The sequence below is a fragment of the Capsicum annuum genome, chromosome 11, assembly GCF_002878395.1.
Source record: "Capsicum annuum cultivar UCD-10X-F1 chromosome 11, UCD10Xv1.1, whole genome shotgun sequence".
NCBI classification, from domain to species: domain Eukaryota; kingdom Viridiplantae; phylum Streptophyta; class Magnoliopsida; order Solanales; family Solanaceae; genus Capsicum; species Capsicum annuum.
The window spans coordinates 223834552-223850509 of record NC_061121.1 but is presented as its reverse complement, the minus strand read 5'-3'; the positions used below and the strand labels follow the sequence as shown (position 1 = coordinate 223850509).

The window sequence follows — 15958 nt, the reverse complement described above, 5'->3', positions numbered from 1 at the left end:
TTTTATGATAAATCTTTATTTTTTGATAAAATAGTTCAAATTTAATTGTTAATTTCTTCTACTTCAAAAATTATTGTTAGAAAATTCATAATTTATTTAGAAGACGGTGAATTCCTTCAACCCCCACCTCCCACCCCCCACCCAAAAAAAGAAAAAAATATAAGGTCTCTAGCTAGTAGAAAAACAATCATATATAAATATTTTAAAGAATTTAAGGATATCATGATAATATCATAAATCATTCAACATCAAATAAAATATAATAGCCCAAAAATTCAAACTAACTTTAGCGTCATGTTCCAAGCTCATGCGTAGTACAATTTAGATCTTTGATAATTTCATGAGCTAGTTTGAGGTATATTTATGTCTCAAATAACTCCCAACTTTTAGACGAATCAAAATAAGTTTTACCAATTGAATTCCATATGAAAATGTTGAATCAATCAACTTCAAATGAGCATATCTTTTTCTCTACTTATAATTTTCCAACTGAAAGCCCATCAAGTTGTGGGAAATTGAATTACCTTTCCAACGATATAAAATTTTTCCAAATTCGATACCCGGATGAAGAGTTAGGGCGGTTTTTGTAAAGCAGTGTGCCTACTGGCACATCACCATGTCGCGCAGACCAGCCAAATGACAATTGTCATTTTTCAGTGGTCCATCGAGATAACGGTGCATCGCAACACTAGCCATTTTTCCAATTGTAATTTTCCAGTGTGACACCGCGTCGCATTGATGACCCAGTTCCCAATTGTCAATTTTCACTGACGTGTCGCGATAGTGCCGCGTCGCGCTAAGGGCCCAAATCAGAAATTTCAATGGAAATTAAAAGTGTCATTCAGGGGAAAATAAGTTTTTTTCATAAACTTAATCAGTTCAGGTACAGGATTTAATCCCTAAAAAATAAAATTAGGCCATCATTACTCACTTTTCCCCAAATTAAATATCATTCTCTCTCAAATTAACAAAACCCTAGCTCCAAAAATCAAGAGTAATTCTCAAGAATCTCACTAAGAACCTTCAAGAACTCTTCTTCTCAGGTATGTTAAGGTATGTTAAGTGTTCATCCATGAGTTCCTTTCACCCATGTAGTCTAAGTATCCAATTTTAATTGTAAAATTATGATCTTTTCAAGTTATCTTGATTTTAAATTATGATTTCAACCATGAATCTCCATGAACTTTGATTCTACACTATGTTTAAATAAAATCATTGTTGTTATCAAATCTCACATGTTTTAATGTTATTATTCATAGAATTGAATCATGATTTAGTGTGATAGTTATTGAATTCATGCTACTACTTCAAGTTCCATATCATTCCCATGATTAGATTAAACTATGAACTACAAGTATTTGATAAAATGCTTACAAGAAGGAATATCTGAGAAAGGCTTTCACGCTATGTCCTCTAAGCTTAATATTATTTTACTACTATTGCTTTTGAGTCATGGGGGTTTTGAATACTCAAAAACCATAGCTGTTTACTTAGTTTAGTCTCATTATCTTCAGAATAGCTTCAAAATATATTATGAGCATTATCAGATCAGTCAGTTAAACTCAGAACAGTTTTGTAATCCAGTGTCATTCAGTTGGGAGTAGGATTTAGCACCGAGTGAGTGCAGGGATGATGGTTTCCCCTTCAGATAGGCAGAGTCGTTTGTAGCAGTCCCTATACTCCAGAACTACGTAGCCAGCGTAGGATATGAGGAGTCACCCGTCAGTCTAGGCTTGACTACCTCCCCAGGGGTCACCCGTCAGATTAGGCTTGACACCCTTATTCCTTCGAGATAGTACATCAGTACAGTGGATCCACACAACCAGCGTTAGTACCCGTCGCACGGTATTAACACCCTTCCAAGTGGGGTTACAGGTTAGACCCCAATTAGCTCAGATTAGGATATGTCGGTTAGATGATACCTCCTACAGTCTCAATTATAGTCTCAGTTACAGTTTCAGTCCAGTAATCAGTTCAATAATTCCGTTTCAATTGCTTGACCATAGCATACAGACACCAGTGATTCAGTTATCAGTATTTATAGATTATATTCAGTCCATATTATATGCTTGGTTATGCAATCTCAGTATCTACAGATCTCATGCACTCTATTTAGTACCTTATGTTATACATATATATTCAGACTATTATTTATTTATGTTCATGAAATCATGCATATCAGCCTACCTCATTTAGCATACTAGTACATTCAAAGTACTGATCGCATATTCTTTTCTTACACTATGATGTATCATATCATAGGTTTGGATATCCAGTTTCCGGATCGCGCATAGACCAGTAGTTAGATAGAGTTAGTTGGGGCCTGTCCCATCAACTCGTATTCAGTCAGTTAGAGGCTTTCGGACATGTCAGTTAGTCATTCAGTTTATCTTGTTTTATTAGATTCAGACAGTTGTTTTCTCCAGATTCATAATTCAATATTGTTTCCGTTGTTAAAACCTTAGGGCTTATCAGTTATTCTTCCGCATTTATGATTATATTATTCAGTGCTCACAGTAGGTACCAGCTCATGGGTTAGTTTGTGGTCCCTCGGGACCATAAGCACCGTGTGGCGCCCAGGATGAACTTTCGGGGCGTTACATAAAATTATAAAATTTCAAGTAACCATTATGTAATTTTAAAATGTTAAAGTTTTCAAATATTATTTTTGTCAATATTGTGATATTATTTGGGGAAAAATTATATTTTCTCTTCAACTTGACTTTAAAAATTAAATACATCTCACTTTTTTTTTCTTTCTAATATTATGATATGTCTTTTTAAATTACATTACTCCTTCCGTCCCATTTTAGTTGGTCATCTTATTAAAAATAAATGTCTCATATTAGTTGATCACTTACTAAATCAAAATATAATTAATTATTTTTTTTCATGATATCCCTACAATTCATAGTATACATTAAATGTGAACAATTTCAATTCCGATGTTCATTCCTATGCTCAATGAATATAATTAATATTGCTAAAGGGTGAAATATTAAATTTATGATTTTTTAATCAACGTGTAAAATGCAATGTGCCCAACTAAAATGGGACAGAGAGAGTACGTAATGAAGTAAAAAGTTGAAATGTATTTGGAGGTATATTAATATTTCATATAAAAAAATAAAGACTATTTAAAGTCACGGTTTAACTTAAGGGGCTATTTTTCTCTCAAAGAACAAGGACTATTTTAGCAATTGTTAGTTCATAAAGAAATGTACAAAGTTGAATGACATCATTTGAACAAAAAAAGATAAGTGACTTTAATGGGACATTTTCTTAAATTGAGTGATAAAATGAGGAATTGACTCCGATAAATAATAGAGGAAGTTTGAATCTTGTTAAGCTACCTATCTGTCATGATTGTCCATATATAATGTCCCCCGGGAAGCGAGAGCTTAAGAACTTGAGTTACAATATAACGAATAATATAGTTCATATATACTAGGTCATGACCGACTTGAGTGTTGCTGAGCTAGACTTAACTTGACCTCGACTGACTGTTTATCACCCTTTGATACACTAGCTAGGATGTCAAAGTTGAATTCTAATTTCTTCATATATAAACTAGTTAAACTAGAAGTTAAAATCAAGAACTTTGAACATTGGATTACAAGGCAGGTCTTTCTTGGCATCAATAATTGGGAAACCAAGAAATTCTCAATTGAATAACACTAATCAGAATCATATATTATGTACACAAATATCTCTTTCCTTGAACTCTTCTAAGTTGTCATCATAACTTTGAACTCATCAAAGCTGAGAACTCCAGATTTATGTCAAATCTACTAATTAGAGTTTTACAATTTTTAATTTTCAAGTTGATTCACCAAGTGTACTCAACATCCTCTTTAAGCTCCTAGGAGTAATGTATCCTCCACTACCTTCCATATATATATATATCTTCATACATACCAAATGCTCCAATTAACTCACTCTCTTTATTCCTGTCTTCCTCCGTACCTTCCATCAACTTTGTAAAATCCTCCAACCCTAACAACCCATCCCCATTAGAATCTGATAGCCTCACTGCCATCTCTGCCTCCTCCTCCATCAGCGCGCCTCCTACCGCCTTCGTGCACCTCCTTAGCTCCGCTGGCAGGGGAGGATCTATTAAGGCCCGTGGGGGTGGCACGCCACCCGCAAACTTCAATGAAAACTCTCTCTATATAGTTGTATATATATACAGATATAGTTAAATATTAAATATGGCACCCAAAATAATAGAGTGTTGTCTAGTGCAGTTGGCAAAGTGCTGCTCTTGTAGGCCCAAGGTTGTGTGTTCGAACTTGGCTAGCAACATACATTTGTTTTTTAAAAATCATTTTGGCAGCAAGCCAACAACCAACAGGCGTAATAATTTTCAACTAAACAGGGCATATCCGCACAAAGCCACAAACTATTACCAATTTTGTATAAAAGTAATCTTATTTTTGGACCTTTTTTTATTTATTTGTTTAAAAGGTACATATCTTTCATTAAAATTAAAACCAAAATCCTATTTTCAAAGGAAAGGACCAAATCAAAACATCTATGTTCTTGAGCTTTGCTGCTGCTGGTTGCTCTTTCTCTTTGCACTCTTGCTTGTTGCTTGCTCTCTTTGTAAGTTATTTTGAAAAATTATTTTGTTTCTCTTTCTTGAACCTAGAAATTCAAATTTGAAAGTATCTTGATTTAGGAGAAAGTGTTCTAATTTTGTGAATTGAGATGGAGAATTTTTTCAAGAAGGTTAATTATTCTCAATCTAGTTCTAGTAATGTCAATCGTTCGTCTTATAACTGACTTCGATTTGGGTTCACTTAAAGCCGATCGGGGAGAAAGAAAACCTATTTCTGATTATGATCCTCAAATACGAGATGAAGTGAGGAAATATTATATTATAAAAGGGCCTTGTCAACTTGTCTTGAAACCATATCCTTCAAGTGAAATAGGAGGTAGAATGCGTCAATTTACTTCAAGTTGGTTTAAAGGTTCACATTCGACTTGATTGGAGTATAGTGTGGAGAAAGATGCTGCATATTGTCTTTGTTGTTATTTATTCAAAAATGAATTTGTTCATGAAACAACGGGTGATTTTTATGCAGGATTTTAGGGGTTGGAATAAGGCTATTGAAAGATTTGTTTGCATGTCGGTAAAGTTAATAGTGTTCACCACAAATGTTACAATAAGATGCTAGATTTATCAAATCATCGTCAATCAATTCAAGTTGTTCTTGACAAATATTCTGAAAAGTCAAGAAGTGAGTACCGAATGCCTTTGGAAGCTACAATTAATGTGGCAAGACTTCTTTTGTATTATGGATTGCCTTTTCGAGGTCATGACAAAAGTGAATCTTTAAGTAATCAAGGCTACTTTTTAGAATTTTTGCTGTGGCATAGAGACAACCATCCAGATATAGGAAAAGTGATATTAGAAAAATCTACACAAAATGATACTTTAACTTGTCCTATGATTCAAAAGGATATTGTCAATGTTTGTGCTAAAGAAACATTGAAAGTTATATTTGCGGACTTGAATAGAGATTATTTTCGTATATTAGTTGATGAATCCAAAGACATCTCAAATAAAGAACAAATGACTCTTGTTTTGAGATATGTTGATAAAAAAGGGTGAAGTAGTGGAACGATTTATCGGTCTTGTCCATGTTAGTGATACATCAGCATGCTCATTGAAGAAAGAAATTTATTCTTTGCTTTCCGATCATTCACTAAGTCCATCCAAAATACGTAAAAAGGTTATTATGGAGCTAGTAATATGAAGGGAGAGATAAATGGTCTCAAAACTTTAATTATGAAAGATAGTCCTTCGGCGTACTATATTCATTGTTTTGCACATCAATTGCGACTAACACTTATTGCTATTGCTAAAAAATATATGGATGTTGAAGATTTTTTTAATCATGTTACTAATGTGTTGACTGTTGTTGGAGGATCTTTTAAACGTCAAGATTTACTTCGTCATCACCAAGCCAAAAATTTGAAGCAATTACTTGAGTCCGATGAAGCTCATACCGGACAAGGATTACATCAAGAGTGTGAGCTTCAAAGACCGGGTGATACTCATTGGGGATCACATTTCAAAACATTGGATAACTTTCTTGTTATTTTCTCATCCATTGTTCATGTGCTTGAAGTGATTGAAATTGAAGGTTCTACTTCAAGTGATAGAAATCAAGCGGAATATCTTTTGACAAAGGTTAGAACATTCAAATTTGTTTTTATGCTTCACTTGATGTTGAAAGTGTTGGCCATGTCAAATGAGTTGAGCAAGATTTTACAAAAAAAAAGATCAAGATATTGTTAATGCCGTGAAGTTTCTTAACATCTCAAAGAAAAGATTGCAAGATATTAGAGTGAATGGGTGAGAATCTTTTTTGAATGATGTTTCTTCATTTTGTGATTCACATGATATCTTGATTCCCAAATTAGATGAGTCTTATTTTCCCGGAAAGTCAAAGCGTAAGTGTTTAGATGTTTGTTATTAGCACCACTTGCGTGTTGAAATCCTTTGTCCGATCATTGATGTGCAACTTCAAGAGCTTAATGAGCATTTTGATGTAGTGAGTAGTGATTTGCTTCTTGGGATGGTATCTTGAATCCTGTCAATTCTTTTTCTAACTTTGACAAAGGTAGAATCATGACTTTAGCAAAGTGTTATCCAAATGAGTTTGATGATGGAAAGCTTCGAGATATCTTACCAACTTGATACCTTCATAATTCATATGCGAGGTGGTAATTCCAAGTTCTCCAACTTACAAGGAATTCGTGATTTGGCAAAGGCATTAGTTGAGGCAAAACTTGTGGAGACTTATTCACTTGTTTATTTATTTGTGAAGTTGACTTTGATTTTACCCGTCGTTACGGCAACTGTTGAAAGAGCATTCTCTTCCATGAAGCACATAAAAAATGAAGTGCGAAATAGTATTGGTGATCAATATTTAAATGATTGTTTAGTATGTTACATAGAGCGTGATGTATTTGCAAATGTAAGTAATGATGTCATCGTTGATCGTTTTCAGAATATGAAAACTCATCGTGGGCAATTGTAATGAATTATAGATATTATGATATTAGTAATATTATTAAAAGTTTTAAGTTTGGTCATTTTATTATTGTTCTTTTATTATTGATTGATTTGTTAATTGTCCTATAGATCGAAAAGATGAATAATCCGATTGAATTACTTGGCACCCGATGAGTTCGGATCCTGAATCCGCCTCTGTCCGCTGGTGACACTTTTCCATCTCCATTTTCATTAAAGTACATAAATACCTTCTCTAACTCGACGTTACTACTACTACTACTACTCACTGGAAGATGATGATCAATAGTAGCACTAGTAGTAAAAGTTGTTGTTAGACCTTGTTGTTGTTTTTGAGTACCCTTCTTGAACGGAAATATATTTCGTAATCTTGAAAAAAAAGATTCTTTTTCAGCCATGGAAACAGACACTGACGCCATACACATGCTTATAAGTAAGTTTTTATGTGTAATACTTTTTTTATCCAAGAAAGTTTGAGATGTAAAGTAGATGATTAAAAAGTGAAAAGGAGTTGATGTAAAGCTGAAAGAAAGTAAACTTTTGGAAAAAAAGCTCTTGAATTAGACAGGAAATTAAAGGATATGAGAATGAAGGAAGAAGAATGGGATATGTATAGTTTGTGGGGTTGAATAATGAGTAGGGAAAGAGAGCAGAAAAGTAGTTAATGGTATTAGTTCCGTGGGCATACCACGTATTGAAACAACTTGTATGACCTTTTATTTCTAGTAGAAAAATAGTAAAAACAAAAACAAGTTTTCAAACCTTTGAAAAGTAAAGAGGCAGAAGTGAGCTAGGAGACCTAATGTTTGGTTCTGTGTGGGATAAAGTCTTATCTTGAAAACTACGTGTTTGGTGTGTGTATGTGGGGTAGAGTGGGGATTTGGGATCTGATACTATATTGTCATCTAGAATGTCATGCCAAATTAATGCACATATTTACCTTTAGCTTAAATTTGTTTCTTATTTGATAAAACACATATTTTCACCCCGAATTTATTAGCTCAATTTATTTTAGTATTTGAATTAATTTTTTATTTATTTATTCCTTTAACGTCTTTAAAATGTATTAGTTTCACTCCTGAATATATAATATCACTCTCACAACGAAAAGTGTATTAAACTCGTCCATACATCAGCATCACGTCAATGCCACATTAGAGCCACACAAGCAAAATATTTATTAAATATACATAAAATATATATAAATATATATATATATATATATATATATTTGAAAAAGAAAATACAACCCCCCTCATTTTCTATCTTCTTCAACACCCCAACCCAACTTCTTTCGGCTCCCCCCCTCCCCCCCCCCCCCCCTAAAAACCCCCCCCCCCCCCCCCCCCTCCACCACCCCCTTTTCCCCCCTTCCCCCCCCCCCTACCCCCCCCCCCCCCCTCTTCTCATTCTGATCAAGAAAGTTTAGCAGAAACATCAAGAAAGTTCTATCTAATTCTAAAAATTACACCACATACTTTAGTTGTATCTAAATAATTACAAATTGTACCTCAAGAATTGAGAATGTTGTATTGGTGCAAAGCTCAAATACTCCTAATAGACAAAACACGACTACTATTCAAAGCATCCTAAAAGAGGACAAATAAAATAAAAAATTATTGAATGCTCCAATTATATATTTATATCCTGAAAAAAGGAAATGACGTTTGTATTTATGCAGGTAGATTTCAATTTTGAGGATATATAAATAAAATACATATTATCGAGGAGAAGAGTGTTAATTAACAAGCATCTAAACTTTATTTTATGATATAAAATGGTATAAACTTTGAATCAGGAAAAATACTAGTATGTAGTTTTAATATTAAGAACAATAGGTTGAGATGGTGTTTAATGGAGGAAAAATATTACTAAATTTTTTTGAAGGTTGAGATGGTATTTAATGAGGGGAAATTTTGAATTTAGTGTGTTCATGGTTGTTCTTTGATGGTGTTAATGGAAGAAAATGAAAAAATTAAAAATGGAGGAAAATGAAAAAAATTGAAAATGAAGGAAAATGAAAAAAATTGGAGTGTTGGTGAAGAATGTATTTGAGGTTGTTAATGGGGGAATTTGAGAGTTGCTGTTGTTGATGTCTTGGAGAAGAAAGAAGAGGAAGAAGGTGTCCATTTTTTTTTAAAGAAAATTTCTATTATATTTTAAATATAATATTAGTGAAATTATTTCTTTTTTACAAATATACATGCCTTTTTTTTTCTTGAAAATGTCTTGTCAGCATTAAGGTTGAAATTAATACATTTTAAAGATGTTAAGGGGGTAAATAAATGAAGGTTCAATTTAAGTGTTAAAGTAAATTGAGTGGACAAGTGCAAAGGGAAATGATGTATTTTCTCTTTTTGTTTCTTTTGGCAAAATGCATAAGTACCTCTTATTCTATTATCAAAATTTCAATTACACATTTTTTTCTTACAAAAAATTTATTATCTCCTGAATTTTTAAAAAGTGAAATTAATTTTATTTTAAAATGCTAATACATTTAAATCTCAAGTAAGATGTGAATTACACATACCTATTAAAATATAACACATGTATTTTTTTTCTTTTTTGCTTTTTCCTTTCTTCTCTTTTATCACTCTTCTATTCTATAATTTCAGACTTTCTTTCACATTGCTTAAATATAATCTACCCTATCTATACCTACAATAAGCACCATCAGTACATAAGCATTGAAGTTAATAATGACTTCACACATTACAAAATTGTCAAAATAATTCAAAGTTGCTAGCTTTTGATAGATTTGTCAATAAATAATTACAACACAATATAAATAATTAAATTATTTGGGCTAATTAATTAAATCATGAATTTTTACATTATTAAAATTGACTTTTAAGTTTGGGCTAATTAATTAAATTGTTGAATTTTTCACATTATTAAATTGGACTTTCATTTTTCTCTTACATAGTAATTTTGCTTAAAAAATTGGACAGATAGAGAGAGGAAATGAAATTAGAAAAAATATTAAGAATTTATCTGAGTTGAAGAGGAAGATAATGATTATCGCAAAATTTTAATAATTCGTGTATTGTATCTTTTCGATATTATGATGTTTTTAATTTTAAATAAAAAATAAAATTAATAAAAATAGTAAGTAATAGTTGCCAGAAATAATGGTGGTTCGGTGGAGGAGAATGATGTAGCTATGACATAATGAAAAAGCTGAAATGAAAATAATGAATAAAATGATAAATGAGAAGAAAAAAAGATAAATGATAAATAAAAAGAAAAAAATAAAAACAAAAAAGTTAGAGGCTTGTTACTCTCTCAAACAGAACGTATAACACACACTGCCAACTAATTACTCAAGAGGGAATTAGTTCTAGTTTTAAAAAATTTAGGGGGTGATAAAAACCCTCAAACGTAAATTACGTAGTTGAAATTTTGGTCAAAGAATGAGGGAATAGTTATGCCTTATTACTTTTCTTTTTCATATAATCTTACCTTTTATGGCATATCCAAAATAGTGTTCTTTCTTTTATAAATTAAAATTTTTTGTTTTTCCCTAAATTCGAGATTGAGAATAATAATTGAGTTTATTTTTTAAAAATTAAGGATACACAGATTATAATGATCAAATAATATGTTTTTGACGCGAGTTGATTGTGCAGTAGTAAATATATGTGAGAGGATAAGTGAGAATAATAAATATTAAAATGGTAAGTAAAAAAAAAGTACGGATCTTATTAAGCTATTTCCGGCATGATTGTCTAGCAATGTCACTAGAAAGTAAAAGCTTGAGAATTTAAGTTACGTACAAATTCAGTGAGTAATGTTGTTTTAGTGATGAAAATCAAATAGGATGAAGAAAAATGATATATTTATAGTCTAACCCTAGGAAATCTACTGAGTGAATTTCACCCCTTATAATGAGTATTATCTACCGTTGAAATTGTTATATTAGCTTATTGGAGAGAATCTCAGATTCTCAGAAAGCATGCAATTGGTGGTGTGCTTTATCTATTTCAGAGACTCGCAAATTACACCTTACGACTTATAACTTCGTAGCTAGGAAGATATCTTTCATGATTTCAGAACTTGGACGGAAAAGAATAGTCTTTTTGTGGAGCTTGAGGTCATGTTCGACTTGCATGTTGTTGAGCTAGACATGACTGGACCTCGACTGACATGTATAGCCCTCCTATACATTAGAATGTCAAAATTGGATTCTTATTCCTACATGTACAGCCTCCCACTTTTCAGAATTCATTGATCTATTCTCAAAATGTGAAAAAATATCTTCTATTTTTTATGCGAAAGGGTGTTAAAAGGACTTTTAAAACTAATGAAGTGATACGAAGAAATGAGGGGGAAGGACAAATCAACCAGAGATTCACGTGCGCTTCCTTTCAATAAATGCTTTAGACACGTGTCATCTTTTGATTGAATAAATTTCATTTGATGTGTATATGCTACTTCCTTTGTCTCATTTTACTAAGCACATTAATTCTCTTTTAGTCCATTTAAAAAAATATCGTCTTTCATAATTGAAGATAATATAACTTTCAATTTATTTTTACCCGAAATGATATATAATCACATAAGTGTGTAATTTTTGTTTTAAATTATAAATTTCAAAAAGAATCCTTTCTTTTTAAATCTTTATGCTGGGGTGTACATGATCAGATTTGTTCGAATTTTTTAAATACCAAACCAAATTATCCGCGTTGGATTTTTAAATCTATAAATCAAATCAAACCAAACCATAAAATTTGAGTTTCTCAACTTTGGATGTTTTTGAATTTTCCGATAAAGTCTTCATACAAACATATAATTAACTTGTGCTTCAAATATTTCTTTAATCCTAGCAAGATACAATTATCTTGGGTGTTCCTTAAAAAAACACTTGATTAAATAAAAAAATAATTTTAGGTTATGTTTTCATACAAAACTAAAGAATAGATATTCAATATTATTGTCATAATAGTAAATATTTTTATGTATTAAATATTTTAAAAAATTGTAGAAATGTAATATTGGGTTGCTTTGATTTGGTTTGACCTTTTTTTAAGTTTAAACCAAATCAACCAATTATAGTCGGATATTTTTTTCAACACCAAACCAAGTCAACAAAATTATTACTCAGTAATTTTTTTTATATAATTTGACTAAATTTACAGTTTGATGCAATTTGCGGTTCGACTTTGTTCACCCCTACTTTATGCCAAACAAACAGTGTCAAATATATATATATATATATATATATATGTATATATGTATATATATAACTGAGAGAATGCTATCTTTTTCCTTTTGTGTTGGAAATATATGTTGGCATTTGACTTTCATTCATTGTGATAACAATTTGAATATTACCTCGATTTGGTTGTAGCTAAGTTTATGAAAAATTGCAATCATATTCCTTAAGCAAACTTGGCACCATTGAATAGATGAGATTGAACTACAAAGTTAAATATAAAACTTTGAAAATTAGATGATACAGGGCTGGACTTCCCCTTGGCTTTACAATTATGAATCCATAGAATGAAAATATGGTGAAAGCGTTGGCTTAACTGGTAAAATTATTTTCATGTGATCAAGAGATCATGAGTTCGAGCTATAAAAACAACATAAATGCAGGGTAAAACTGTGTATAGTAGATTTTTGTGATTCAATTTTTTCCCCGATCCCAAACATAGTAGAAGCTTAGTACATCGGGCTACCCTATAGAATAAAAAATCTCAATGATAAACATTAATTAGGAAATATTTGAGCTCAATAATCATATACATTATGTACACAAATATTTCTCTTTGAATTCTTCTAATTAGTCATCATAACTCTGAACTCATCAAGGCTAAGAACTCCATCTCTCTATTGAGATCAAATCTCCAAATCATAACCTTGCATTTATCAATGGAAGTTGATAGTTACGTTGTAGTACTAGTAATAGTAGTAATAGTAGTTGTTAGACCCTCATATTGCTTTCTAGGAGTACCCTAAACATATTTATTTGTAATCTTGAGAAAAAAAAGATTCTTTCTCAGTTGTGGAAACAAAAACTGATGCCATACACATGCTTACAATTAAGTATAGAGTGTTTTTTCCTTGGCGAATTTTCAAGAAAGTTTGAAATGTAAGTAGAGTATGAATAATTGATATTGGTACTTCTTCTTTTTGTTGTGAAATCTATTGAAAGACAAGAAATTTTAAGGATATGGGGATGAAGTGAATCTACGAATGTATAAATCACAACTAAAAACAATTAAACAGAATATAAGATTAACAATACCAAGCCAAAAGGTCTACCACCACACATATAAGCATCTTGGTAACTGAAACGTACATAAATCCTTTTTTGTTATCTAATCAAACCATGGAAAGAGCCTCCAACAGAAATACAGGGTAAGGTTGTGTACAATAGACCCTTGTTATCCGACCCTTCCCTGACAGCGGGAATAGCTGGAGCTTTAGTGCATCGGGCTGCCCTTAATCTTGAATTCATTCCGAAAGGGATAAACTTCATTGCCTTTCCCCTAGTTCTCACTTCTGAGGTGCCACTCGAGGTTGAGAATGGAAACAATTTGATCAACGGAACTTCATAATCTCTAAAGTTACCAGTCCATATCTCTGAATATCCAAAACAAGAAACTCATGTTTTAACCATTGGGCTAACGCTGCCAATTCATCTATGTTTTCAGTGGTTTAACAATTAATCAAGAACTGAAGGTTTCTCTATTGTTCAATGTCTAGCATAGATTTAAGGCATAACAGACAATTAGACACTTGTACTTGCACGAAATATTATTCCCGGTCCCTCAACTATATTATCATTCAGACACCTGACATAGTTTTAACAACATCATGATGTGTCTACTTATCAGCATTGTAGTCGGAGTTTGTGCTTATCAAGTCTCAGATGACAAGTTTCATACACATCCTAAGCTTAGGCGAAAAGTAAAGAGACAAATGTAAAACAATGAAAAATGTCAGCATTACATGAATGGTGTAAAAGGACGGAGTCTTTTGATATGATGTAGTCAAAAGTACACTCACATTTTCATCAAGCACTCTAACTGAGACAACATTGGAGATATTATTGCAGTCAATTCCTAACGAACAAGATAAATTAATTCCTAAAACATTGGATTGTTGTCTTCTGAAGTGATTATCTAATGTGATTTGGAAAACATATCAGTTCTGATAGATAGTACCACTGAACCATGTAATTGATACTATACTAGAAAATGACTAATACTTCAGTTCAAACTTACAGAATTTTGGGTGGCCGGATCAAAGTGATTGCATCGAAGATTTGATCTGAATAATTTTGGCTTTCGCCAGCATGACAACAAGCACAGACTGGCAAATCGAATGACCAAAGCATTGGTTGCTACCACTTGTGACCTTCGACCGCTTTGACACCTTAATATCAAGGAAACCCCTATTCCACAAGTATGTGGAGACCTGGAGGGTCGGAAACCCCAACAGGAAACCTTTCGCTGCACCACATGATTCATGAATGACCTTGCCGAGGAATTCTACCACACTCCGTGCAGCTATGGTTGTTGATCCTGCAGAGTCTACCGAAAGGTTCAAGATAGATTGTAGTCCAGATATTCTGATCAAAGAGAGGTAGTACTGCCAAATTCCATACAAAAGAGAAACACTTCTCTTCACTTCATTTTGTTGACGGACCACATTAGAGATGATGTAGGAAATACAATCAATTTATGGCAAGTAATCCCCCTTCTCAAATTCTAGACATGGTTCGAGCAACAGGCAGTTAGTTGGAAATAAATAGTTCAGACATGGAAGAGGGCAGTCTGAGGGTTCTGGAGGCACTTGGAGACTACGTCAATGATAAATACGCAATTACAGATATTGAAGAATTCCTACAATGACAATGGATCAAAGCAGAATGAACAAAGCACCTCCGAACGAAAAAGAAGTGAGTATGAAAAATTTCCTTCAAAGTCTTAGCTTTTCAAGCTTGAGGTAGTCATGACAGGGAATAAGCAAATCATACTACCTGATTGTGAAATTACGTAGACACGTGATTTTCACCCTCCCGAGTTTAATATATATATTTTTTAATATTAAATATTTATAGTTGATGTAATATTATTTAAATTCTTATTTTATTTTAATAAATTTTTCGTTAAAAGGTAAATATCTAAATGAAGTTAATTTTAGGATATTATTTTATTTTATTCTAATTTTAAAAAAAATAATACAAAAATTAAAAAATAAAATATGTTTCTTTTAAAATAAATAAGTTAGTAATTTTAGTACTATCTTAATTATATTTATTTTTGGCTATTTTTAAACGTTTATTGTATTTTATTAAATATAAAAATTAATTAGTTATTATTATTATTATTATTATTATTATTATTTTATTTATTTATTTATTATTTTTTGTTATTATTATTATTTAAAAAGAAATTAAAATCTTATCCTATCCTAACCTACACCAACTACCCCCTAATTTTCCTCCAACTCCTCAACTTCTCAACCCCCTACACCCTATATATTACACAAAAACACACGGACATAAAAAAAAAAAAATGAAACAGAAACAACAAAAATGAAAACAAAAGGAGGAGAAGAGAAAAAGTGAGAAAATTGGGAGAAAAAGGCAAAAGAGAGAAAATCAAAAAGGGATATAAGAGAAAGAGCAAGGAACAAATGAAACAAGGAAAAGAAAATCCCGAGAGAAAGAAAAAAGAAAGGAAAAGAGTGACGAGTTTGGGTTCGGTTTGAGTTTCTGTCGATGGCTGTTTCTTTTGGTTTAGTTCATCATACAGGTTCTTATCGAATTTGTACTTTTATTTTATAAGTTTTTTTTGTGAGTCAAATTATGAATAAATTTTTTTCAATAATTTTGTATGTTATTTAGTGTGTATTGATTAATTATGTGCCTCTTTATATCAATGAATTGTATAGTTAAGT

The 15958-nt window shown here is 31.9% G+C and overlaps 1 pseudogene; it reads right to left on the bottom strand.

The window, feature by feature from the left end:
• Positions 1–3728: 3728 nt before the first annotated feature.
• Positions 3729–7640, bottom strand: LOC107847061 (annotated as a pseudogene).
• Between the last annotated feature and the right edge of the window lie 8318 nt (positions 7641–15958).